The following is a 26,313-nucleotide window of genomic DNA, read 5'->3' as shown; positions in this document are numbered from 1 at the left end:
TAGTTTCTTAAAAACTTTATTTTTAAAGAATGTGTATTTTTACAACTTCTAGTCATATTTTCCAAAAAATATTTCTTTGTTAAGTTTTCTTTCTACACAAGTGTTCCTACACTTGTTTACCCACTAAAAATGTGTTTATTTCATGTAATATCCAAGTTTTTACAAAACTCGTTCCTTTCACTTGGTTCTTTCGAAAAACCGCTCATAGATCTTTAGATCTACAAGTTTATAACTTTATTTTTCAAGAAAACTTATTTTTTATTCAAGTTCAAAGTTCATGTGTGGATGGTTTCATCATCCTTCATATCTTTAACCTTTACATCTTGCTAGTTCATGTTCTTAAACATGATCTAGCAAGTCTAGGTGATGAACCATCTTACTTCTACTAACAAACAACATGTATTAAGCATAACAACACAAGATCAACATGATTTCAACATCATTTAACACTACTTCATCTCTTTATCCATTCTTCATCCTTTATGTTCAAGACTAGTTTAAGTTCTTTAGAGTTTCTTAACATTTTATCATTCATTCAACTATTAACCACCAAAAATAAGAACAAGATGATGATTTAAAGCACTTACTACTAGCACAAGGCTAGGGGAGTTTCAAGGCGTAAAAGTGGTGGATAAAAGAAAACTAGAGCGGTCCTTGAGCTTCCGAGTGCACCAAGCTTACTTGTATGATCTCTTGCACCTTTGTATGTATGTAGATTGCTTGGATAAAAGCTTGATGGTGGTGTTATGGTGGTGATAGGTGGCAGCCGAAAGCAAGAAAGGAAGAGGGAGAGAGTGAAGCTTGATGTTGTGAGTTTGTGAAATGAGATGCATAACCTTTGTGTTAATTTATAATCCAAGCTACACTTTTAACCATCATGTAATGTGCCTCTTATTACCCAACATAAACCAATAAAATAATCAAAAGAATGGTAAGGGTGGGCCACCCTATGGTGACCGTCGAATGGGGGGGGGGTAAGGGGGTTGGGATTCAATTGATCTAGTTACTTATTTAGTTAAGATTTAAGTGTTAAGTTAGTATATTAAGGTGTGTTATGTAATATAAGGTGTGTTAGGGTGCTCGGGGACCCCAACTAGCTCAGAAAAGTAAAAACAATGTATTTGGCAATATTTTTATGTTCCGGGTAAAGTCCGGTTGTTCGGTTGGATGTTGATTCGTTAAAGTGCTAAATTAACCTTTAAAGTGTCTTTTATATTGTTTTTAGTGACACATTAAATTCCCAACACTTTGGAAAGTGTCTAGGACTATTTTACCAAGTTTTTGCACTTTACTGGCATTGTTCAATGCTGAATTTTGGTATTTAGTGCAGAATTCTACACTTAAAGTATGTTTTAGGCACTTCCGGGCACTATAACTATCACCTAGTGACGCATTTTTATGGTCCTCACCTCCCAACACTCCCTACTAGTGTAGTATCCTACAATTGGCTCATACTGGCCTCAAAAACAATGTCTATCTAGGTGCTGGCATTGTCAACATGTTTCTAGGTTATCCGTTTAGTGTGCTAACTGTGCTTTGTGCATCGAGTTTGTCACTAATGTTTGTGTGTAATAAATAGAGTGACAGTATAAAATGTGATGCATGGGTATGTATGTATCAGAAAACAGAAGGCAGTTCCATCATAATTGTAATCAAGCACAGTAATTAAGCATAAATTAATTATTAATTAATTATACGGATACCTGGAATTGTGAGGGTTGTCACAGGTAACCCCTGAAATCTCGTTTGAAAGGTCCCTCTTTCTGAGATACTAGGTCTTTATACTCAGTGATATCTTGGGTATTATTCCGGGACTTCTGATTTTGCGGAAGCAATGGCCTAGTCCCCGCATAATTCTTTTCGCATTGCTTGAAAAATGCTAATCATGTGCTGTTGTAAAAAAGATCCTCTAAAGGGGACACACTGAAAGTCGAACTGTCATCTCTTTGCTGAACGGAAGTTCTGACCTAAGCTCTCACGGTTTCGCATTTAACCCTTTACAGATATCATCTGTGGTATACTCACCTGTAAGATTGAATATTGGGATCTGGATACGGGAATATATTCAAGATGTGGGATACATGAATGAGTTTAAGTTCTTAATACACTAATTCGTATCCTGGACAGATTGAAAATTGTGTGAGAATTTAAGTAAATCAGCATATCGACAATCTAAGCGAATTGTTTAATTCTGAGTATGAAATTAAAGCTTAACAGTACTAGTGACGTGTCTGATAGCAGATATGATTCCCTAACACGCTCATCAAAAATATGTTTGTAAATAGTTTACTTTCATTACATTCTATTTCTGTATTTCATTTCTAGTTTCGAATTTTAAAAAAAAATCCAAAAAGATTTTTCATTTCTGCTTTATTTTTGACAAACCAAAGTGGAGAATTGATCTTCAGATTCGAAAGTTGAAGCAGATGCAGGAAGATTCTGAGCTGGAAGATGAGTCGTGAGCTTACTTTGATAAGATTGTGAACATGCAAAGTTAAAGCAAGTTTATTAAGTTGAAACTTGTGAATTTTTCAGAAAATGTTTGAAAAATAATGATCTAAATCAGTTCTGTTTTTGTCACATATCAACCAAGATCATTAAGTTGGACTTGGTAGATAAATTGAGTAATCAGGGTCATTAACTTGGACCTGAATACTTAAGTGGATTTCTAAAACTGTTGTATAGTTAATAGAAGTTAAAATGTGAATAGATTGTAATGTTATATGTTTGAGTATCAGGAATTAAAATCCTCACGGCAACAAAATGTCAAAGTTTGAGCCAGATCACAATTCTAGTTTCCAGTTTATCGAGAGGGGGAGTCTTCAATAGGGTGTGACAACTCGAACTTTAGACTCACTTTGTGTAAAGATACGTGGTTATGAGAACGTTGTTTATTGAATAATTATGTGATTTCGTTATTACGTGTGTTGTGCATATAATATGTGTATGTATGTAAACGAGCCAAACCGCACAAGGCTACACAACTTGAACCGCACAACACCACTCGCACAAGCCCTTTGGGCCACTCCTTGTTCTCGGGTCCATTAGACAACCGTGTGGGCTCGGCCCACTCCCCACTCGCAACACACAAAACTGAGTTTAGGGGTTTTGTTTTACCACTTTTGCAAATCACAAACACACACACAAACCCTAGAAGTTTTGCTCTCTCTCTCTCTCGTTTACTTGGAACCCGACGGCGAACAACACTTCTCGGCTCACCCTCTCTTTGATTCCAACCGGTTAGTGTACATTGTTATTTGATTGTATGTGATGATATTGTGATCTATGCGTTTACATGATGATTTTATATGATTCTTGAACATTACATGATGTAATTCGGATGATGCTAGTATGGTTGATTGTGATAGAACCGGTTTACATGTTCATACGGATCGGATGAAACTCGATGAAATCTGTTGTTATGCTATAGGATTCGGATGTTAACTTGTGGATATGCTAAGTTTTGGGCTAGGTAATTAGTCACGGTTACATGTTCATAGAAATAGATTGTTGTTCATATGAATGCAGTTCACGTTGATTCGATGTTCTTGAATGGTTATGAATATGCATGAAATCTAAATCAACTGTTGATGAATTTCTGTGATTGATCTGATTTCGAAACTGCCGTAGATGTTTGCTAGAATCACGGGATAGTCAATGCAGGAATTATGGAAACCAGTTACACACGCGGTTGCGACTCGGCATCACTCGTTGCGAGTCGGAACCCCACTCGAGACCACTAACAGCACCAGCCGAAACCACGGTTGCGAGTCCCGTTGCGACTCGTAACCAGACCATGACGAACCGAGATCTCCATTGCGACTCGCAACCAGCTGTTGCGACTCGTAATCTCCGGTTGCGACTCGAGATCTCCGTTGCGACTCGAGACCACCCTTTACACGCACACTGTTGGGCCTTCACTGTCACGGGCCCAATCTATTAAGCCCAACGATTTGAATTGTGGACTGTTTATTAATGGACTTGTATGTGATTGCTATTTGGGCCGATTGAGAATCTGGACTGTTTTGTTATTGGGCTGCTTATGACATTGGGCCGGGTATGACTGGACTTAGACAATTGGATCCTCACATGCTATGCCTTATCTGCTTATGTGCGTACATGTTTGCCATGACTATATGTGATTACTATATACGTGCTGTATACGAACCTGACTCGTATAATAACCATGATAGGACGTGAGTGACCATTTACTTGCTACTTGTACTTTCTGTGTATCTGCCGAGCAAACCAAGGTGAGTTCACACAGCCAAGGCATGGGATTCCCGGGTTGGGAATTGGGTTAGATATGTTATTGGAAAAGGTGTTACTTGTACTTACGCATATACCAGACTATAGACCATCGTCCTCAGGTTAGTCAGGACACGTTGCGCAAAGCCTACGCAACCCAGATTATTTGCCATATGTCTCCCGGGTCGGGAGGACACGTTACGTAAAGCCTACGTAACCCAATACCATTCACTGGCTTCCAGTTCGGAAGGCCACGCTGCGTAAAGCCTACGTAGCCCCCACGCGTACCACTGTCCTCGGGGAAGGGCACGTCACGTAAAGCCTACGTGACCCTGTACGTTTTCCTGTTCTCGGTAAAGAAGAACACATGGTCGGAAGTTAGTCTAGTAAGTACCGTTAATGAGAAGCCCTCATTAACCAGGATGAACATGGGAAGCCCCCACCTTTATTACACACTAGTATGGGAAGCCCCCACTAGCTATACTTATGCATTACTTTATGAACTTACTTTCTGTGAACTCGCTCAACTAGTTTGTTGATTATTTGCTGCATGCCTTGCAGGACCTTAGGTATACTTGGGAGCTTGCACAGGGAAGAGCAGGTCGTTGTGGGCAGATGGATCGTTTAAGATGTTGAACTCATAACTCGTATAACTATTTGGATTTACTTTACTATGCTTCCGCTACTTAAAACAGTGTTTAGTTTTTGAAACATCAATCATGTCATGGTGACTTATATTAACTACTTCTATTATTAATTGCTATGGTTTGATATGATTGATGGCTTGATCCTGGTCAGTCACGCTCCCAAGCGGTGGTATTCCGCGGGTGGATTTTGGGGGTGTGACAGATTGGTATCAGAGCCATTGGTTATAGAGAACTTGGTTTTAATATGGGAAAACGTTTTTATTAAAACCGGACTATAACCAGAACAGTGCTCTCAACGATCCACAACGACGCTTCGCCCCACGTGCAAGACTCGACATCTTAGGTAATAAGGTTTATGTTTATTGCCTGTTTGCTAGAACTGCTTAGAACTTTGCTCGCATTACGCTTAGATACACATGCTTTGATTACATGAGAACACCTATATGCCTACGCTTTTCTGTCATCGCCATCCTCGCGAACCATTCTTACGTATGCTACTTGTTACTATGAAGATCATGTCTGGACGAATCAACATGACACAAGCCCAGCTAGAGGCTCTTGTTCAAGCTCAAGTTGCTGCGGCAGTTGCAGCAGCTCAAGCAGGTAGTATATCCTGCAGTATAGGCACACACTAGGATCTTTAGATCCTACACTAACTCTCGTATTTAACTCTCGTCCTATTCGTACACAATAGGTCAACACGCGCAGCAGCCTGTCTGCACGTTCAAGAACTTCATGGACTGTCGTCCGAACTCTTTCAGCGGCACAGAAGGAGCGGTTGGACTCCTCCACTGGTTCGAGAAGCTAGAATCAGTATTCGAAATGTGCGAGTGCCCTGAGGCTCGCAAGGTCAAGTTTGCCACCGGTACTTTGGAAGGGATAGCACTGACTTGGTGGAACGCCCAAGTTCAGATCTTAGGGTTGGCAGCTGCTAACGCCACCCCATGGAACGATTTCAAGGAACTCATCAAGCGTGAGTATTGCACGCGTGAAGATATTCACAAACTGGAAGACGAGCTGTATAACTTGAAAATGGTTGGATCGGAAATCGAGGCGTATACTAAACGGTCTAATGAGCTGGCCGTTCTGTGTCCTACTATGGTGGACCCTCCATACAAGCGCATTGAGTTGTATCTCAAGGGATTGGCGCCAGAAATTCAGAGCCACGTGACGTCGGCTAACCTCGAAAACATCCAGGAAATTCAGCGTCTCGCTCACCGTATCACCGATCAGGCAGTGGATCAGAATAGACTGCCCAAGCGTGTTAATGCTACTACTAACGTCACCACCTCAGTTACTCCTGCTACATCTGGTGACAGTAAAAGAAAATGGGATGGAGATTCTAGTAAAGGTTCAGCGACCGTTCAGCCACAAGCTCAGCAACAGAAAATCGACCACTATCAGAGTCCCAGTCAGCAATCCTCTGGTGGTCACAGACAGAGGAGATATCAGGGTAGTCAACCCAGGTGCCACAACTGCAACAGGCATCACCACGGCCCATGTAACAAGGGTCGCTGTCAAAGGTGTCTTAAGATGGGGCACGAGGCCAAAGACTGCAGGAGCCCTCGTCCTGCGAATCAGAATCAGCAGCCTCAGCAACCAGCTCCACAAAACCAGCAGCAGCAGCAGCAGCAGCAGCCACAGCGTGGGAACCGAGGATGTTTCCAGTGTGGGGCTGAAGGTCACTTCAAACGCGATTGCCCTCAGTTGAACCAGAATCGCAACAACAATAACCAGGGCAATGGGAATAACAACGGCGGGAACAACAACAATAACGGCAATGAAGCTCGTGGTCGTGCATTCGTACTAGGTCGGGGCGACGCAGTGAACGATCCCAACGTTGTTATGGGTAAGTTTCTCCTCGACAATATTTACGTTACTGTTTTGTTTGATTCGGGTGCGGATACAAGCTATATGTCTGTGAAAATGTGTCAACTGCTAAAACGTGCACCAACACTTTTACCCACCAAACATGTAGTAGAGTTAGCTAACGGTAAAAGTCTAGAAGCCACGCACGTAGTTCAAGGTTGTAATCTTATCCTAGCTGGTCAAGCATTCTCCATTGATCTCATTCCCATAGTTTTGGGTAGCTTCGACGTCGTGATTGGGATGGACTGGCTTTCCCAACACCAGGCAGAAATCTTATGCAGCGAAAAGGTTATTCGCATTCCACGTTCTGGTCAAGAACCTCTAGAAGTTCAAGGCGACAAGAGTGGTGCAGTGGTTGACATCATCTCTTTCTTGAAGGCTCAAAAATGCTTACGTAAGGGGCACACCGCCATTCTGGCACTCGTTACAGACGCATCAGCAAAGGAAAAGAAATTGGAGGATATTCCAATTGTACGCGATTACCCTCAGGTGTTTCCTGAAGACTTACCTGGCTTACCGCCTCATCGTCAGGTCGAATTTCAGATCGAGCTCGCCCCAGGAGCAGCACCCATAGCTCGCGCACCATATCGTCTAGCTCCATCGGAATTGGAGGAACTGTCAAAGCAACTGCAGGAACTCTTGGAAAAGGGTTTCATTCGTCCAAGCTCTTCGCCTTGGGGAGCTCCAGTGCTTTTCGTGAAGAAGAAAGACGGTACGTTCAGGATGTGCATCGACTACCGTGAACTCAACAAGGTGACGGTGAAGAACCGTTATCCTCTTCCACGCATAGACGACTTATTCGACCAATTGCAAGGGTCGTGTTACTACTCGAAGATAGACTTGAGGTCTGGGTACCATCAGTTGAGAGTCCGGGATGAGGACGTCTCCAAGACAGCCTTCAGAACTCGTTATGGTCACTACGAGTTTCTTGTCATGCCGTTTGGGTTAACGAACGCGCCTGCTGTATTTATGGATCTTATGAACAGGGTCTGCAAACCCTATCTTGACAGGTTCGTCATAGTATTCATTGACGACATTCTGATTTACTCCAAGAGTCAGGAGGAACACGAGCAACATCTTCGCCTGATTTTGGAACTCCTTCGGAAGGAACAGCTGTACGCCAAACTTTCTAAATGCGACTTCTGGCTTCATGAAGTCCACTTGCTAGGCCATGTGGTGAACAGGGATGGGATCCATGTCGATCCATCCAAGGTAGATTCAATCAGGAACTGGCCTGCACCGCGTACACCGACAGAGATACGCCAATTCTTGGGCCTGGCAGGTTATTACAGACGGTTTATTAGAGACTTTTCGAAGATTGCTCAGCCGCTTACGCTACTGACACAGAAGGGTGTTACCTATCGCTGGGGAGAGCCCCAGGAGACTGCTTTTCAGCACCTAAAGGATAGACTTTGCAGTGCACCTATCCTCTCATTGCCAGAGGGCACAGAAGACTTCGTAGTATATTGTGATGCATCCATTCGGGGATTAGGGTGTGTATTAATGCAGCGCGACAAGGTTATCGCTTACGCCTCTCGTCAACTCAAGATTCATGAACGCAACTACACGACGCACGATTTAGAGCTGGGAGCTGTTGTTTTCGCGCTTAAGATATGGCGACACTACCTGTACGGTACCAGGTGCACGATTTACACCGATCACAGGAGTCTCGAGCATATTCTTAAGCAGAAGGATTTGAACATGCGTCAACGACGATGGGTTGAGTTACTTAACGATTACGAATGCGCTATCAAGTATCATCCAGGCAAAGCCAATGTTGTGGCTGATGCCCTTAGTCGAAAGGACACTTTACCGAAGCGCGTGCGAGCGCTACAGCTTACGATTCAGTCTAGCCTTCCAGCACAGATACGAAATGCTCAGGTAGAAGCATTGAAGCCCGAAAACGTCAAGGCTGAAGCCTTACGCGGCTCACGACAACAGATGGAACAGAAGGCAGACGGCGCCTATTATGTAACGGGCCGGATTTGGGTCCCTCTTTATGGCGGTTTACGCGGACTTGTAATGGATGAAGCTCACAAGTCTCGCTACTCGGTACATCCAGGGTCGGATAAAATGTACCACGACATCAGCACTACCTATTGGTGGCCTAGTATGAAGGCCCACATTGCTACGTACGTTGGAAAATGCTTGACCTGTGCAAGGGTCAAGGTTGAATATCAGAAACCAGCTGGCCTACTGCAGCAGCCTAAGATACCTCAGTGGAAATGGGAAGAAATTTCCATGGATTTCGTTACAGGCCTACCTAGATCCCAGCGTGGGAACGACACAATATGGGTCATAGTTGATCGACTCACCAAGTCTGCACACTTCCTGCCGATTAAGGAAACGGACAAGTTCTCCACTCTCGCAGACGTCTACCTTAAAGAAGTTGTCTCGAGGCACGGGGTGCCCACATCTATCATTTCGGATCGCGATGCACGATTCACGTCAGAACTATGGCAAGCGATGCATAAATCTTTCGGCTCACGATTAGACATGAGCACAGCATATCACCCTCAGACGGATGGGCAGTCTGAGCGTACGATCCAAACACTAGAAGACATGCTTCGGGCATGCGTTATCGATTTCGGCAACGGCTGGGAAAAGCACCTCCCTTTGGTGGAGTTTTCTTACAATAACAGTTATCACACCAGCATCCAAGCCGCTCCATTCGAGGCATTGTACGGGCGTAAATGCCGGTCACCTCTCTGTTGGGCAGAGGTGGGGGATAGTCAGATCACGGGTCCAGAGATTGTAGTGGACGCCACAGAAAAGATTGCACAAATACGACAACGCATGGCGGCAGCACGCGACCGTCAGAAAGCCTACGCGGACAAGCGTAGAAAGCCATTGGAATTTGAGGTCGGGGACCGGGTTTTATTGAAAGTTTCACCCTGGAAGGGTGTGGTACGTTTTGGCAAACGGGGCAAACTGAATCCACGGTATGTCGGACCATTCGAAATCATAGAAAAGATTGGCAAGGTAGCCTACAAGTTGAAACTACCGGCTGAACTCGGGGCAGTTCACAATGTCTTTCATGTATCGAACTTAAAGAAGTGCCTATCAGATGAAAACCTCATCATTCCTTTCAAGGAACTTACTATCGACGAGCGGTTGCAGTTCGTCGAGGAACCAGTAGAAATCACGGACCGGGATGTGAAGGTCCTCAAACACAAGAGAATTCCTCTTGTCCGAGTTCGTTGGAACTCCAAACGTGGCCCAGAGTACACCTGGGAACGCGAAGACAGGATGACAGAAAAGTACCCCCAGTTATTCGGGAACCAGGCAACCACTACTGAGGCTGAAGCTACTACTTCGGAATTTCGGGACGAAATTCCAGATCAACGGGGGGAGGATGTGACACCCCAGGAAAAATCAGTGAACGGTACAGTTCACCTAGCTTCCTCAGTGAGTGCATACCAAATTTCGGGACGAAATTTCCAATTAGTTGGGGATAATGTGACAACTCGAACTTTAGACTCACTTTGTGTAAAGATACGTGGTTATGAGAACGTTGTTTATTGAATAATTATGTGATTTCGTTATTACGTGTGTTGTGCATATAATATGTGTATGTATGTAAACGAGCCAAACCGCACAAGGCTACACAACTTGAACCGCACAACACCACTCGCACAAGCCCTTTGGGCCACTCCTTGTTCTCGGGTCCATTAGACAACCGTGTGGGCTCGGCCCACTCCCCACTCGCAACACACAAAACTGAGTTTAGGGGTTTTGTTTTACCACTTTTGCAAATCACAAACACACACACAAACCCTAGAAGTTTTGCTCTCTCTCTCTCTCGTTTACTTGGAACCCGACGGCGAACAACACTTCTCGGCTCACCCTCTCTTTGATTCCAACCGGTTAGTGTACATTGTTATTTGATTGTATGTGATGATATTGTGATCTATGCGTTTACATGATGATTTTATATGATTCTTGAACATTACATGATGTAATTCGGATGATGCTAGTATGGTTGATTGTGATAGAACCGGTTTACATGTTCATACGGATCGGATGAAACTCGATGAAATCTGTTGTTATGCTATAGGATTCGGATGTTAACTTGTGGATATGCTAAGTTTTGGGCTAGGTAATTAGTCACGGTTACATGTTCATAGAAATAGATTGTTGTTCATATGAATGCAGTTCACGTTGATTCGATGTTCTTGAATGGTTATGAATATGCATGAAATCTAAATCAACTGTTGATGAATTTCTGTGATTGATCTGATTTCGAAACTGCCGTAGATGTTTGCTAGAATCACGGGATAGTCAATGCAGGAATTATGGAAACCAGTTACACACGCGGTTGCGACTCGGCATCACTCGTTGCGAGTCGGAACCCCACTCGAGACCACTAACAGCACCAGCCGAAACCACGGTTGCGAGTCCCGTTGCGACTCGTAACCAGACCATGACGAACCGAGATCTCCATTGCGACTCGCAACCAGCTGTTGCGACTCGTAATCTCCGGTTGCGACTCGAGATCTCCGTTGCGACTCGAGACCACCCTTTACACGCACACTGTTGGGCCTTCACTGTCACGGGCCCAATCTATTAAGCCCAACGATTTGAATTGTGGACTGTTTATTAATGGACTTGTATGTGATTGCTATTTGGGCCGATTGAGAATCTGGACTGTTTTGTTATTGGGCTGCTTATGACATTGGGCCGGGTATGACTGGACTTAGACAATTGGATCCTCACATGCTATGCCTTATCTGCTTATGTGCGTACATGTTTGCCATGACTATATGTGATTACTATATACGTGCTGTATACGAACCTGACTCGTATAATAACCATGATAGGACGTGAGTGACCATTTACTTGCTACTTGTACTTTCTGTGTATCTGCCGAGCAAACCAAGGTGAGTTCACACAGCCAAGGCATGGGATTCCCGGGTTGGGAATTGGGTTAGATATGTTATTGGAAAAGGTGTTACTTGTACTTACGCATATACCAGACTATAGACCATCGTCCTCAGGTTAGTCAGGACACGTTGCGCAAAGCCTACGCAACCCAGATTATTTGCCATATGTCTCCCGGGTCGGGAGGACACGTTACGTAAAGCCTACGTAACCCAATACCATTCACTGGCTTCCAGTTCGGAAGGCCACGCTGCGTAAAGCCTACGTAGCCCCCACGCGTACCACTGTCCTCGGGGAAGGGCACGTCACGTAAAGCCTACGTGACCCTGTACGTTTTCCTGTTCTCGGTAAAGAAGAACACATGGTCGGAAGTTAGTCTAGTAAGTACCGTTAATGAGAAGCCCTCATTAACCAGGATGAACATGGGAAGCCCCCACCTTTATTACACACTAGTATGGGAAGCCCCCACTAGCTATACTTATGCATTACTTTATGAACTTACTTTCTGTGAACTCGCTCAACTAGTTTGTTGATTATTTGCTGCATGCCTTGCAGGACCTTAGGTATACTTGGGAGCTTGCACAGGGAAGAGCAGGTCGTTGTGGGCAGATGGATCGTTTAAGATGTTGAACTCATAACTCGTATAACTATTTGGATTTACTTTACTATGCTTCCGCTACTTAAAACAGTGTTTAGTTTTTGAAACATCAATCATGTCATGGTGACTTATATTAACTACTTCTATTATTAATTGCTATGGTTTGATATGATTGATGGCTTGATCCTGGTCAGTCACGCTCCCAAGCGGTGGTATTCCGCGGGTGGATTTTGGGGGTGTGACATAGGGGGTGTCTAGATTCTGGATCAACATTCAAAGGGGAGAATGAAGGTTAAAGTTTGAAGATAGAAGATTGAAGGAGGCTTTACAAGTTTAAGACAATTTAGGGCAGAGAGCAAAAAATCAAGACTAAAGACTGAAGACAGGATGCTAAAGACTTCGTCAACATCCAAGGGGGAGTCTGTTGGTGCACTGATGTCTGTTAACTTCTTCTTTATTGAGTCTTGTATTGTACTAGATAGATCAGGGCGTGGAAATCGAGAAACTGTGTTTTAGGGTAATTCCGCACGAAATTACATTGGTGTAATTTCGCACGGAATTAAGGGTTACACACGGAATTAGTAATTCCGTACGGAATTAACTAATTCCGCATGAACTCATAATTTCGTGTGAACAAGTTTCGTATGGAATTAGATCGCCTATAAATACCTGTGTGCCTGATTCATTTCATACGGAATTACATGTATGTTTGAGAGCCGAGGTGCTGCCGGATTGTTATCTGAATTGTAAAAGCTCAGGAAATCAGTAATAGAAGAAAATTGGAAAGTATCAAGCTATTTTACATCATTTACATTGATTCTGCCTTTGTATTTGATGCTGAACTACTCAGATTGACTCGTTAGGGTCACACGACGATCCAACATTCGAAAGTATAGAAAGCACATTCCGCCATGTTCAGTGTCCTAATGAGTGCAAGGTAGATTTCGCTTCGAGTGTCTTTCAAAGGAGAGCACTCACTTGGTGGAATGGTATTATGAGAGACCGAGGTGCCGATGTAGCAATGGAACTGACGTGGGAAGAATTTAAAGATCTTATGAAGAAAGAATTCTACCCACGAAGCGAAATAAGGGCACTTGAAAATGAGTTCTATTATCTAAAACAGGATAGTGGGGAAAATCGTGCCTACACTGACCGATTTGAACAGTTAAGCCTACTTTGCCCCACTATGGTCACACCTTTGGATCGGGCCATTGAGAAATACATCGATGGTTTACCTGACCCTGTCCAAGACATTGTCACTAGCAGCCAACCTATAACGCTTAGGGAGGCTAAGGAATTAGCTGCTATCTTGACTGACTCCCAGGTTAGAAAAGGTAAATTATTTCAACAAGGAGGCAAGAAACAAGACATTGAATCTGTTAACGAGAATTCAAAAAGATCAAAGGCCAAATCTTCTAAAAGTTCTAGGAAGCGCAAAGAATTTTGCAATTCCTGCACCTGCTCCACTGAACTCAGTACCTTTTAAGGGATTTTATCGTGGGAAGCAACCTCGGTGCAATCTTTGTAATTATCATCATGCGTCAAATTCCCCTTGTCGCCAGTGTACAATTTGTGGTTTCTTTGGACATCTAGTTGTGACCTGTCGTATCCAGAACCGAGCGGCCCCTACTCAGACTCGCCCGAGAGCATGTTTCAATTGTGGTGATTTAAATCATTTCAAGCGAAATTGCCCCAAGCTTGCCAATGCTAATGGACGAGTAGTCAACGTCAACGAGGCTCAAGGCTTATGATCATTTGAACCTCTAAATTTTCCTGTTTATTTTCAAGAACAATGTACATATTTTAACTATGTTTGTAATGACAATATAAATTTCAAGAAGTTTATCTTTATCTCTGTTATTCTATTTTCAATTTCAAATTTTAATGTGATTATACTATGTGTGATTTCAAATTACATGCTGATTTTGAGGATTCCGTTCTTTAGGAACTAAATCTTATAATATTAGCACAATATAAATTGCACTCCGGTGCTTTCGTACGAATGTGGTGACACAATCGATATGAATACTATGAACACGTTAATACTACTTTATGATCATAGCATTATATATATGATTTATTTATCTAATATGTATAATACATGGTTGTAAATACGATTTGCTTCGTATGTTGATATAACATACGTAATACATTTTTGCTTGGTATGTTAACTTAGCGTACCCAGCACATGATTTGAGAACATTTTCTTGATATGCTTACATTATGATGATAATGTATGATTAGTATATGTTGCATTCTACCTGTTTGGTTAATATGAAACATATATATAAACATTCATACTAGAATAGAACACCTACTACTGAAATTGTTGAATGCAAAATAAGTAGTATTATCATTGCTAGTATGAAATACGATTCGATTTGACAGATATATTATTGTGACAATGTTTAGTTGATTTAAATGATAGTTCGACCTTATTATTTGTTTACCCTCGCTTAACAAGAGGAGCTATGTGGACCACGCGACGAAACGAGTAATTATGGGTGCACACTTAATAATGAGATTCGACGCATGAGAATCATAGTAAGGCTTGTTAAGTATGGTGGCATAAAATCTAGAATGATTAAGGTAACGGGAGGAGTATGATGCGATAAGAACATGGTGGATACGCCGATGGTACTTCCTATATATAAGTATTCTTATCGTGTTATTCTTCAGAACGTTGCTGAGATCATTTAGTGATTTTATGTTACCTTGGACCATTATGTGTTTATGTGTTTAATTGTTATTTGTGTGGATATTTCCGATGGACAAGAACAAGTACATTCATTAACTCAAATTGAGCCGACCGGGAGTATAATATGGTGTTAAAGGTGACGATTTTGATGCCATAGGTATGTTGACCCGTCTCCTATGCATCGGATGCTCATGGTACATTGGAGGTACCTCGTGGGACGTTAGAAACCGTGTACGTGAAGGGATTGAATGTACACCCCTTTATTTGTTAGGAATTACACTAGGAGCTTAGTACAACATAGTGCCATACTTAAATGATTTTTGAACACTAGTCGACTATCACAAGTTTCAAAGGGTTGAACACCTTGAGATACTTTGAATATCCAAATCACATTTTGAATTCCCTAAAATTTCCAAATGATGCTCTGCATCTTTGGGATCTAGCAATTTGCTTATCCATCAGTTGTTTCAATTCCACTCTACGGTCTCCTTCGAACAAATTCCGGGACGAAATTTCCTGAAGTAGGGGAGACTGTGACACTTGTGCTCCGTAAACACACACGATGTAGGACACTATCTTTTATCAAAGAAACACTGTGTTTTGGTCTTAAAAATATGTCTATTTGTGTTTTACTAATTCTAGTTCATTTTCAAGCCTTTAATTACTTTCTTGAAAGTTAAACGCGAACTGATACGTAAATGTAACCAGTTTAATGCGGCAAACACTCCGGAACAGTGACATAGGCTTAACATACCTTAAATAACTTTTATATAACTTAGAAATATGTTTTGAAAGCTTTGGTGTGTCAAAAACAAGTTTATTCACACTCAGGGACTATTTGCGTCAAACTACGAAAGTCTGCTGATTCACATAGTATCGAACATTCCGGAATTTGATCGTAAGTTAAACATGCCCTAAATATCCTTTACATAGCTTAGAAATAGGCTTTGAGGTGTTTGGTGCGCAAAAATAAACTTATTTGATCAATAGGGACTAAAAGCGTCAAAAAGTGCATAAGTTTGCATTTTCGCGCATATCTTACGTTCTGAATATATCCGGACATCCAAAAATTTATGTAATCATTAAAATATTTTATTTTAGTGATTGGCATGATAAAATTCCATTCGTCGCGTAGTTTGGGTCGTTTTTCGTGTTCGTTCGTGTTTCGTCGTAATTAACCGAACAACGCAACCGTACGGCCAAACGAACCGACATCTGAGATATTTTTGAGCATGTTTCATGTTCCCTATACTTTAACTACATTTTAGAGCCTTGAAATGGGATTAACGGGGCTTAAACGTGTCAAAAATGCATCAAAAACCATGTTTTGCACATTCAGGGACCAAAGTTGACAATCTGCCATAGTTGTCTTAGGAAGGGACCAAAGTTGAAAATCTGATTTCCAGCTTGTTCCAGCTGTTCCACTCATTTGCACATGGTTGTAATGAAACTAGGGGCTTGTTTTGGGGTACCCATGGTATTCTAAAACCATGGGCACACTTCGACGGTCCAGATTAGTGCTCGTTTATCGAGGAACGATCTTAATAATCTTGGAAATCCTATATAAACCCAGCCCCATTTCACTTCAATTCACACCTTGATCCGATTTTATACTCTAAGTTGAAGCTTTATGCTTCATACTTGAGTATTTAGATCAAGTTCTTCCTAGCTTGGACCCGTTGTAAGTTTCTTTCGTTTTTTATGCGTTTTTAAGCACGAAAGTCAAACAGTGTTTGACTTTCTACTTTGACCGGTCAATGGTCAAGACGAAGTTCGTTTGAACTTCGCAACATGCGCATAATAACGATGGTCATAGTCCCTTGTGACTATATCTACTTATTACCACGTTGATTAGGTGTGGTGACGAGTCATAGTTTCGGTCAAAATATGCATCTACGCGTATTTTGCAACCAAACTATTCTTGGGTATGAAAACCATTTGTTTTTATATCAAACCTGTTTTCTAATTTCGTTAAACATGTTTTAACATGCTTAACTCGTCACTTTTAGGATAGTGCTTATATAGGGTCGTAAGATAAGCGGTCTAAACAACCGCTTAGACTTTCGAACCCGACCCGTTTGGTCGATCGTTAGGATCCGACCAAACATATAATGTGACCTTAGTTTTATAGGGAATAACCTTCCGAGATTATACGTTATGGTCACTTCGTTTAGTTAGTTATATGATAGGTAGTTTATATGGCTTAGGTAAATGACCAAAATGCCCTTTTTGCATAATTTTATTTTAAGCATATGTAACACATGTTTTGACATCTAAACTGATTATATAACATAATTAGATATGTTAAGGCATATAATACTTGTCATAGGACTAGTTAGGCGTCTCGAACGCGCTTTCGCGCGAACGACGCGTTAAAGTGGCGTAAGCTACCTTAATGGGTCGTAATGGGTCGTAAGCACTTAGGATAGGTTCCGATTTAGAATATAGGCTTTGTTAAACCGTATCACATGAGTTCCAATACTCATTTGGTTTACAAGACCTCATTCTACCCGATCTTCCGATTTAGGTGTCGATTCGCAAACATAGTATCCGTTACACTAGGAACCGCTTCAACACTTGAACTCTTGGTCTTTTGAGCTTTGTTATACCCTTTGAACCGGAACTACACGCAATCCCAGGTGAGTACATAGTTCCCCTCTTTTAACATTTTCAAATGTTTTGGGGTGATTCATATGTGTAATCGATTTGTTTTTCAAAATGTATGGCATATATGTGTTCACTAAGTGCTTTTATGTGTTTTATTCCAATTATGCAAATACAGTGTTTTATCCTTAAGTGATCTGCCTATCTTCATAGTTAGATTAATGCAGGATATTTGAAGTACAGTCTTAGATTTTTCTATCTTCATAGTAAGATTTTTAAGAAGTACTTAACAACTCGATGGTTGATTTTTGTGTAGTTTGTTGGTGATTTAGATAACGAAACTAGATAATACAATAAGCTCATGGTGGATACGCCGCATGTACTTCCTATATATAAGTGTGCTTATTGTATTACCTTTCGTGGTGTTATCCCGAATCACCATTTGGATTTAGGATTGTTTTGATTCAATAATTCAAAATAACTGAACCCAGAATCCTTATAGCATCTATCTATCTTCATAGATCGATTCTTATAGGATGTTTAGAGTACTAATATTGAAGCCCCTGTTTAGATTCATTATGTACTTTAATGCATGTTAGATTTGACAATGTGACAAGAACCTGATCCCTGTAGTATCTATCTATCTTCATAGTTAGACACATATGGGATGTTTAGAGTAATAATATTGGAGCCCCTATTAGGATTCATTTGTCACACCCCGACCACGTAAAACATCAAATCGTGGCGGAAACGTCGGGGAGTGTTGTAACAGAATTATTGTTCCACAACCATGGTAATTAAAATTACATTTTGTTCATAAACCAAAGGTGGAATACATTGTTTTAAAACAAGAACCAAAGAGTACATCACATAATTTAAACTAGCTCTATATTCATTTTAAGTCTCTAAGGCACAGGTCCGCCCTAGTGTCACGATCATCCTAAGCAACAGCTCCTGAAAACACATGTGAAAATAGGTACCTCAGGATAAACATGCCTGTGAGATACATAGGTTTTATGAAGATGGGATTCATGACTTAGGTTTAAGAAAATGTCTAATGAAAACTTGTCATGAATCTAGTTAAGTGTTTTCTTTTATAAATCATTGAAAAACGATAATAAATCGGATGATATGTATATATAAAAGAAAAATGTATGGTTAAGTGAATAACCAAATAAATGAGTTGTATATAACAAATTGTTTTGTAAAACAAAGTCTTGTGAAAAATATGTTACTTGCGTAAAATATATAAGTCCAAATTGAATAATTTAAATAACGCTACGACATGTAATATAATACAAGCACTTATATATAGGAAGTACCAGCGGCGTATCCACCATGCTTGTATCATACTACACACTTCTTGTTACTTAAGTCACTTAAACAAACGACCAATGTATAAAGTCCATGTTTAAACCAATTGTCAAAAGTTCTTGTATAAACCATGTCCAATGTTAAAAGTTTAAATGTAGTCATGTAATGTGTAACATATGTTATGTATGGTAAGTAAAATGTAATCACTTAAACCAAATGTAAAAATGTACAAAACAAAGTATTTTGAATATATCAAAAAGTTGTGTTTTGCAAAACAATTGAATGTTTTACTGATACAAACACTTATGCAGTAAGTTAAACGCATACATTCAAGCCTTGAGACTGACAGATAACCTTAGAGTAAAGGTTATCAAAAGAAATGTTTTCGGATTCAGTCATTCCTTTCATCCAAACAAACCTAGGATGTCAGGAACGGGATTTGTCAAGTCCTATGGTACCATTACTTACTACCGAGCGATGTAGCTAATGTTAATGAACATATTTAAGTCCCGTTTGTACAAACCAAATGTTATACCAAATGTAAACATGTTATATGAAAACAATGTACTAAGTATGCTAAGTTAACATACAAAGCAGAAAAGTCATGTAAATCAATGTGCTAGCATGCTCAGTAAACATACATAGCCGAAATGTAATGTAAATCAATGTACTAAGTATGCTAAGTTAACATACAAAGCAAAAAATTCATGTAAATCAATGTGCTAGCATGCTCAGTAAACATACATAGAAGAAATGTAATGTAAATCAATGTACTAAGTATGCTAAGTTAACATACATAGCAAAATAAGATGTAATGTAAAACAATGTGCTAGCATGCTAAGTTAACATACATAGCAAAACATATATGAAATCATGTACTATAAATGTACTAATGAACATAGCAAGTATATGATGAGAAAACAGGAAAGCACGAAAGTAACAAGTAGGCACATGTGTTTCACCCCAAAATGTTTGAAAAACAGTAAAAGAGGGGTCTATGTACTCACTTGAGATTGATTGCTCAATAGACTTTAGATATCCACCAAGCAAAGCTAGAAGATCATGGATTCAAACGGCACCTAATATAGGTATCTACATTAATAAACGGACCTATCGGAGGATCGGGTAGTATGAGGGTTCGTAAACCAAATGAGTGTAAGAACTCATGCAATATGGTTTAATAAAGCCTACATACTAAAACGAAACTTATCCTAAGTGCTTTTGACCTGTTACGACACGTTTAGGTAGCTTATGCTACTTTAACGCGTCGTCCACGTAAAACGCGTTCGGACCGCCTAACTAGTCCTATGACAAGTAAAATATGCCTCAACATGTCTAATATTGTTGCTAAATCAGTTTAGATATCAAAAATTATGTTACATAGGCTTAAAATGAATTTTGGCATAAAAAGTTCATTTTGGTAATTTTCCTAAGGCATATACATTACCTATCATACAACTACTTAAACGACGTGACCATAAGGTATAACCTCGGAAGGTTATTCCCTATACAACTACCGTTACCTAAAGTGTTTGGTCGGATCCTAATGATCAACCAAGTGGGTCGGGTTCGAAAGTATAAGCGATTGTTTAGATTGCTTACCTTTACGACCCTAGACAAGCACAAATCTAAAAGTGACGAGCTAAACATGTTAAAACATGTTTAACGAGGTGTGAAAACAGGTTTGGTATCAAGAAAAAGGGTCTTGATACCCAAAAGTAGTTTGGTTACAAAGTACGCAAGAATACGCATTTTGGCCGAAACTACGACTCGTCACTGAGCCTAGATAACGTGGTAATCAGTAGGTATAGTCACTAGGGACTATAACCATCGTGAATACGCTCACGTTAGGAAGTTCAAATGAACTTCGCATTGACCATAAACTGGTCAATGTAGAAAGTCAAACACAGTTTGACTTTAACGCTAAAAACGAATAAAAAGAACGAAGGAATACTTACAGAGGGTCCCCGTAAGATTTGATCTGATTTACCCTCAGGTATGAAGTGTATACTTCAACTTAGAGGGCCAAAATCAGATTCAAATGTGGGTTTTGCAAATGAAAGGTGGGGGGGTATTTATAGATATGGCACAACCGTTAAGATCGTTCGTCAAATAACGTGCTTCGATCTAGGCCGTACACATGGGCCCCTTGTTTTGCAAAACCATGGGCACCCTTAGTTTAAGCCCATGGTATGAGAAATACCATTTGCAAGTGAAAAATATGGCTGGAATGAGCTGGAAACAGCTGGAAATAGATTCTGTGCAGATCTGCTGACGTCACACGGCCCGCGTAAGGACACAGGCATGGGCTATGCGGCCCGCCTTTTCTGCCCAGATCAGCAATAGTTTCACAAAGTTGCAGTTCCAGTCCCTGTTAGTGTTTAAGCTCATTTGCAACATGTTTAAGGCCTGTCAAGCCAACTTTAAGGCCCTAAAATGATGCCTAAACATTGTGGACATGAAAGATGCTCAAAAATATGCCGGATGTCGGTTCGTTTGGTCGTACGATCGCGATATTTGCTTAATTACGACGAAATGCGCACAAGCGCGAAAAACGATCCGAATTGCGCGACAAATGGATTTTTCTTATGCCAAACACTAAAATAAAATATTTTAATGCTTACATAAATTTTTGGATGTCCGGATGTATTCAGAACGTAAGTTATGCGCGAAAATGCAAACTTATGCACTTTTTGACGCTTTTAGTCCCTGAATGAGCATAAAGTTTATTTTAGCACACCGAACCTCTCAAAGCCTATTTCTAAGCTATGTAAAGGATATTTAGGGTGTGTTTAATTTATGATCATGTTCCAGAATGTTCGTTACAGTTCAAATTGGCATACTTTCGTAGTTTGTCAAATTTAGTCCCTGTAAGCGAATTAACTTGATTTTGCCATACCAAAGCCTTCAAAACTTATTTCTAAGTTATGTAAAGGTTATTTAAGGTATGTTAAGCATATGTTGATGTTCCGGAGTGTCTTTCGCGTTAAACTGATTACGTTCACGCACCAGTTTGCGTATAACTCTCCAGAAAGTGATATAAAGTTTGAAATTGAATAAAAACCAAAACATGAAAAATGTCAAACATAGACAAACATTGGGATCAAATAACTTTATTTCATTGATAACTGAACTATTTACAATGATTACAAGCATAGACGTCACAGTCTCCCCTATTTGTGGAAATTTCGTCACGAAATTTGTTTAGAGGAAACTCGTGAGAAAAGATGTGGATACTTCGCCTTCATTTGATCTTCACGTTCCCAAGTAAACTCGGGTCCACCTTTAGATTCCCAGCGAACTTTAACCAAAGGAATGCGCTTGCGCTTAAGCCACTTGACTTCACGATCCATAATTTCCACGGGTTTCTCAACAAAATGCAGTGTTTTATCAACACGAATTTCGTCAAGTGGTATGTGGAGGTTCTCATCAGCTAAACACTTCTTGAGATCGGACACGTGGAAGGTTGGATGAACATTTCCAAGTTCAGGAGGCAACTCAAGTCTGTAGACTACCTTACCGATTCTTTCAACGATCTTGAATGGTCCAACGTATCTAGGTGCAAGTTTTCCTGTCTTTCCAAATCTGATCACACCTTTCTAAGGTGAGACCTTAAGTAATACACGATCACCGACTTGAAATTCCAAGGGCTTGCGTCGTCGGTCCGCGTAACTCTTTTGACAACTTCGAGCTGTCTGTAGGTTATCACGAACTTTCTTAACCTTATCAGTTGTCTCTAGAATGAGGTCAGATCCAGTTAGCTGAGCCTCACCTATCTCATTCCAGCAGACGGGTGAATGACATTTTCGACCATAGAGAGCCTCGAAAGGAGCCATGTTGATGCTGGAGTGATAACTGTTGTTATAGGAGAATTCGATCAATGGAAGATGTGAATCCCAACTACCACCAAAATCGATCACACAAGCTCTAAGCATATCCTCCAAAGTCTGGATTGTTCTTTCAGTTTGGCCATCTGTTTGTGGATGGTAAGCTGTGCTTAGATTAAGCTGGGTCCCCATAGCAGATTGCATGGTTCTCCAAAAACGAGAAGAGAAGCAAGCATCTCTGTCAGAAATAATGTTCAAAGGAACACCATGTCGAGATACTATTTCATCCACATAGATTTTAGCCAGTCTTTCAGCAGAAAAATCCTCACGGATTGGCAAGAAATGTGCTGACTTAGTAAGACGATCAACAACTACCTAGATGGCATCATGACCTTTCTTAGTGCACGAAAGTTTACTAATGAGATCCATAGCAATGTTTTCCCATTTCCAAACTGGAATCTCTGGTTGCTCCAATAAACCAGAAGGATGTTGGTGTTCAGCCTTAACCTTGAGACACGTAAGGCATTTTGAAACGTACAAGGCAATGTCCTTCTTCATACCAGGCCACCAATACTGAGTACAAAGATCCTTATACATCTTATCTGAGCCAGGATGAATAGAATAACGAGACTTATGGGCTTCATCCATGAGCAAGGTGCGAAGATCATCTTGGCTTGGGACCCACAAACAGTCCTTGAAGTAATATGATCCATCTTCCTTCAGCACAAGATCGGGCTTAATGTGACAGGGTAATTCCTCACCCATCAAATCTTGTGAAACACAAGCATGTTGAGCCTGAGAAATGCGTGCTTGGATATCGGATCGAGCTTGAATATCAGATTGAACACGAACACAATGAAGCTTAGTATGTTCCTTATGACTCAATGCGTCAGCCACGATATTCCTTTACCAGGATGGTAGCGAATTTCGCAATCATAGTCGTTTAGAAGTTCAACCCAACGTCTTTGCCTCATGTTGAGTTCTTTCTGATTAAAGATATGCTGAAGACTTTTCTGGTCAGTGAAAACCACGCATTTTGTGCCATACAAATAGTGTCTCCAGATTTTGAGAGCGAAGGCAACTGCACCCAACTCAAGATCATGAGTGGTGTAGTTCTTCTCATGTACCTTCAACTGCCTTGATGCGTAGGCTATGACTTTATTCCTTTGCATCAGAACACAGCCAAGACCCAAGTTCGATGCATCGCAATATAAGACAAAATCATCATTACCCTCAAGAAATGATAGAATAGGCGCGTCCCAAAGTTTCTGTTTCAAGGTCTGAAACGCTTCCTCTTGCTTAAATCCCAATTCAAAGGTTTTGTTCTTCTGAGTTAGAGCAGTTAGAGGAACTGCAATCTTCGAGAAGTTCTTTATGAAGCGGCGGTAATAACATGCAAGACCAAGAAAAGAACGAACCTCAGTAGGAGTAGTAGGCGTATCCCAATCCTTAATAGCACTGATCTTGGAGGGATCTACATGAATACCTTTTTTGTTGACGATATGTCCCAAAAATTGAACTTCCTTAAGCCAAAATTCACACTTGGAGAATTTGGCGAAAAGTTGCTCTTTCTTTAGGAGTTCCAGAGTAAGACGAAGATGTTGCTCGTGATCAGCTTGCGTCTTAGAATAAATCAAGATGTCATCAATAAAAACGGTGATGAACTTATCCAAATAAGGCTTGCAGACCCTATTCATCAAGTCCATAAAAACAACAGGAGCATTAGTCAAACCGAATGGCATAACTGTGAACTCATAATGCCCATAACGAGTTTGGAATGCTGTCTTGGGAATATCCTCTTCATGCACACGAAGCTGATGATACCGAGAACGAAGATCGATCTTCGAAAAACAAGTAGCACCCTGTAACTGGTCAAAGAGATTATCAATGCGAGGTAGGGGATATCGATTCTTGATGGTAAGCTTGTTCAGCACATGATAATCGATGCACATTCTGAAAGATCCATCCTTCTTCTTGACAAAAAGAACGGGAGCACCCCAAGGTGAAAAACTCGGACGAATGAAACCTTTGTCAGAAAGCTCCTGAAGCTGCTTAGACAACTCTTGCATTTCAGACAGTGCAAGACGATATGGAGATCTGGCAATGGGATTTGCACCAGGTACGAGATCAATACGGAACTCGACTTGGCGTGCTGGAGGTAATCCAGGTAACTCTTCTGGATATCTTGAATAGACTTACCTTTGCCCTTATCTGTTGGTGCAGTCATCTGTCGACTACTTCTAATGTCGAGTCCGGGTTGCGATGCGGATCTGATCAAGCATGATGTCATCATGTTTAATGATGACATCATGTGACATCATCATTGCATACGTCCATATAAGACAAAAGATTTTTGGTCAAATTAGAAGTTATGAATCAAAGGCTATGTTGGACGTTTGAAATCTTATATCATCACATGAGACAAAAGACTTGGAGGCTCAATGACAAGCCACCAAATGATCGTCCAACTAGAAGCCCACATCAAGTGAAAGGCCCAATGAGAGTCTGCCATTTTATGGCCAAATGACAAGAGTTCACAAAAAGACAAAATGTTCATGAAGGTCAACATGTGGAATCGCTTATACGGAACTTACATGGATTGCTTTTAAGGAGTTTGTTGGAACCGCCTTTGTGGAATGTCCCTATGAGCGGTTCCTAACTAGTATATATAGGATCCTTGTTCATTTCATTTGTAACGTTGTTCAGATTTGCTACCGAGGTGCTGCCGGTATTTCCTCTAACTGTAAACATTGTAAAATCAATATACAAGAGGATTAAAGTGTGATACAAGCTGTGTATATGTCCGTTTCTTTGTTTCCGCCGCTGAAACGGATTTGAGCTCTTCCGAACGACTCGTTTAGGTCGGAGATCGATCCTACAATTGGTATCAAAGCCAAGGAGGAGGAGATCTCGCATATACAGCTCGTGTTCATCACTTTTTCTGCTTCTACACCTTTCTTTTTCGAGAAACGCAACTTTTTACGGTCAAAATCGCTTCAAATTTACATATTGTGTGCGGAATCATGACTTAACAAAACCTGGAAATTTTCAGACCTTAATTCGGCTTAAATTTGATTAAAATTGAATTTTTGCTTAAAAGCGGTCCGTGTTTGCTGACATCACCTCTGGAACCGCTCGAAAATACTGTTTGGAACCGCTCGAAAATATTGTTGGAACCGCTCCAAAGTTAACAAGTTGAATCGCTCAAGTGTCAATCCTTTGAACCGCTCCAAAATTAATTCTTAGGATCGCTCATAAAAATATGCTTTGAACCGCTCATAGGACGGACCGCTCAAGTGAGGACCGCTTTTTGAGACATTCGTGAATCGCTCATAAGACATCATCATAAAAGCGATTCACGCTCATAAAAATTCTGTCGAGGTTATCACTGTCATCAGGTCAAAGTAGTCAGTTGATATGCATGTGACAATGAGACTTATCTTTCAGTTTGGCAGTGAAAGTGTCGGATAAAGGCCCAATCATCGGCCCACACTACTCCGCACCGCCCCACTATCCTATAAAATATAGTGGCCGCCTATTTGCTGTTTTGATTTGTGGGGTGTGCCACCCAAAAATAAGTCACCGCCCAAGTTGAAATAAAGTAATATTGTCATAGCTCATTTTCAA

Source organism: Helianthus annuus, chromosome 16 (assembly GCF_002127325.2).
Source record: "Helianthus annuus cultivar XRQ/B chromosome 16, HanXRQr2.0-SUNRISE, whole genome shotgun sequence".
NCBI lineage: Eukaryota > Viridiplantae > Streptophyta > Magnoliopsida > Asterales > Asteraceae > Helianthus > Helianthus annuus.
The sequence above is the reverse complement of the archived record's forward strand: the minus strand, read 5'-3'. Positions refer to the sequence as shown.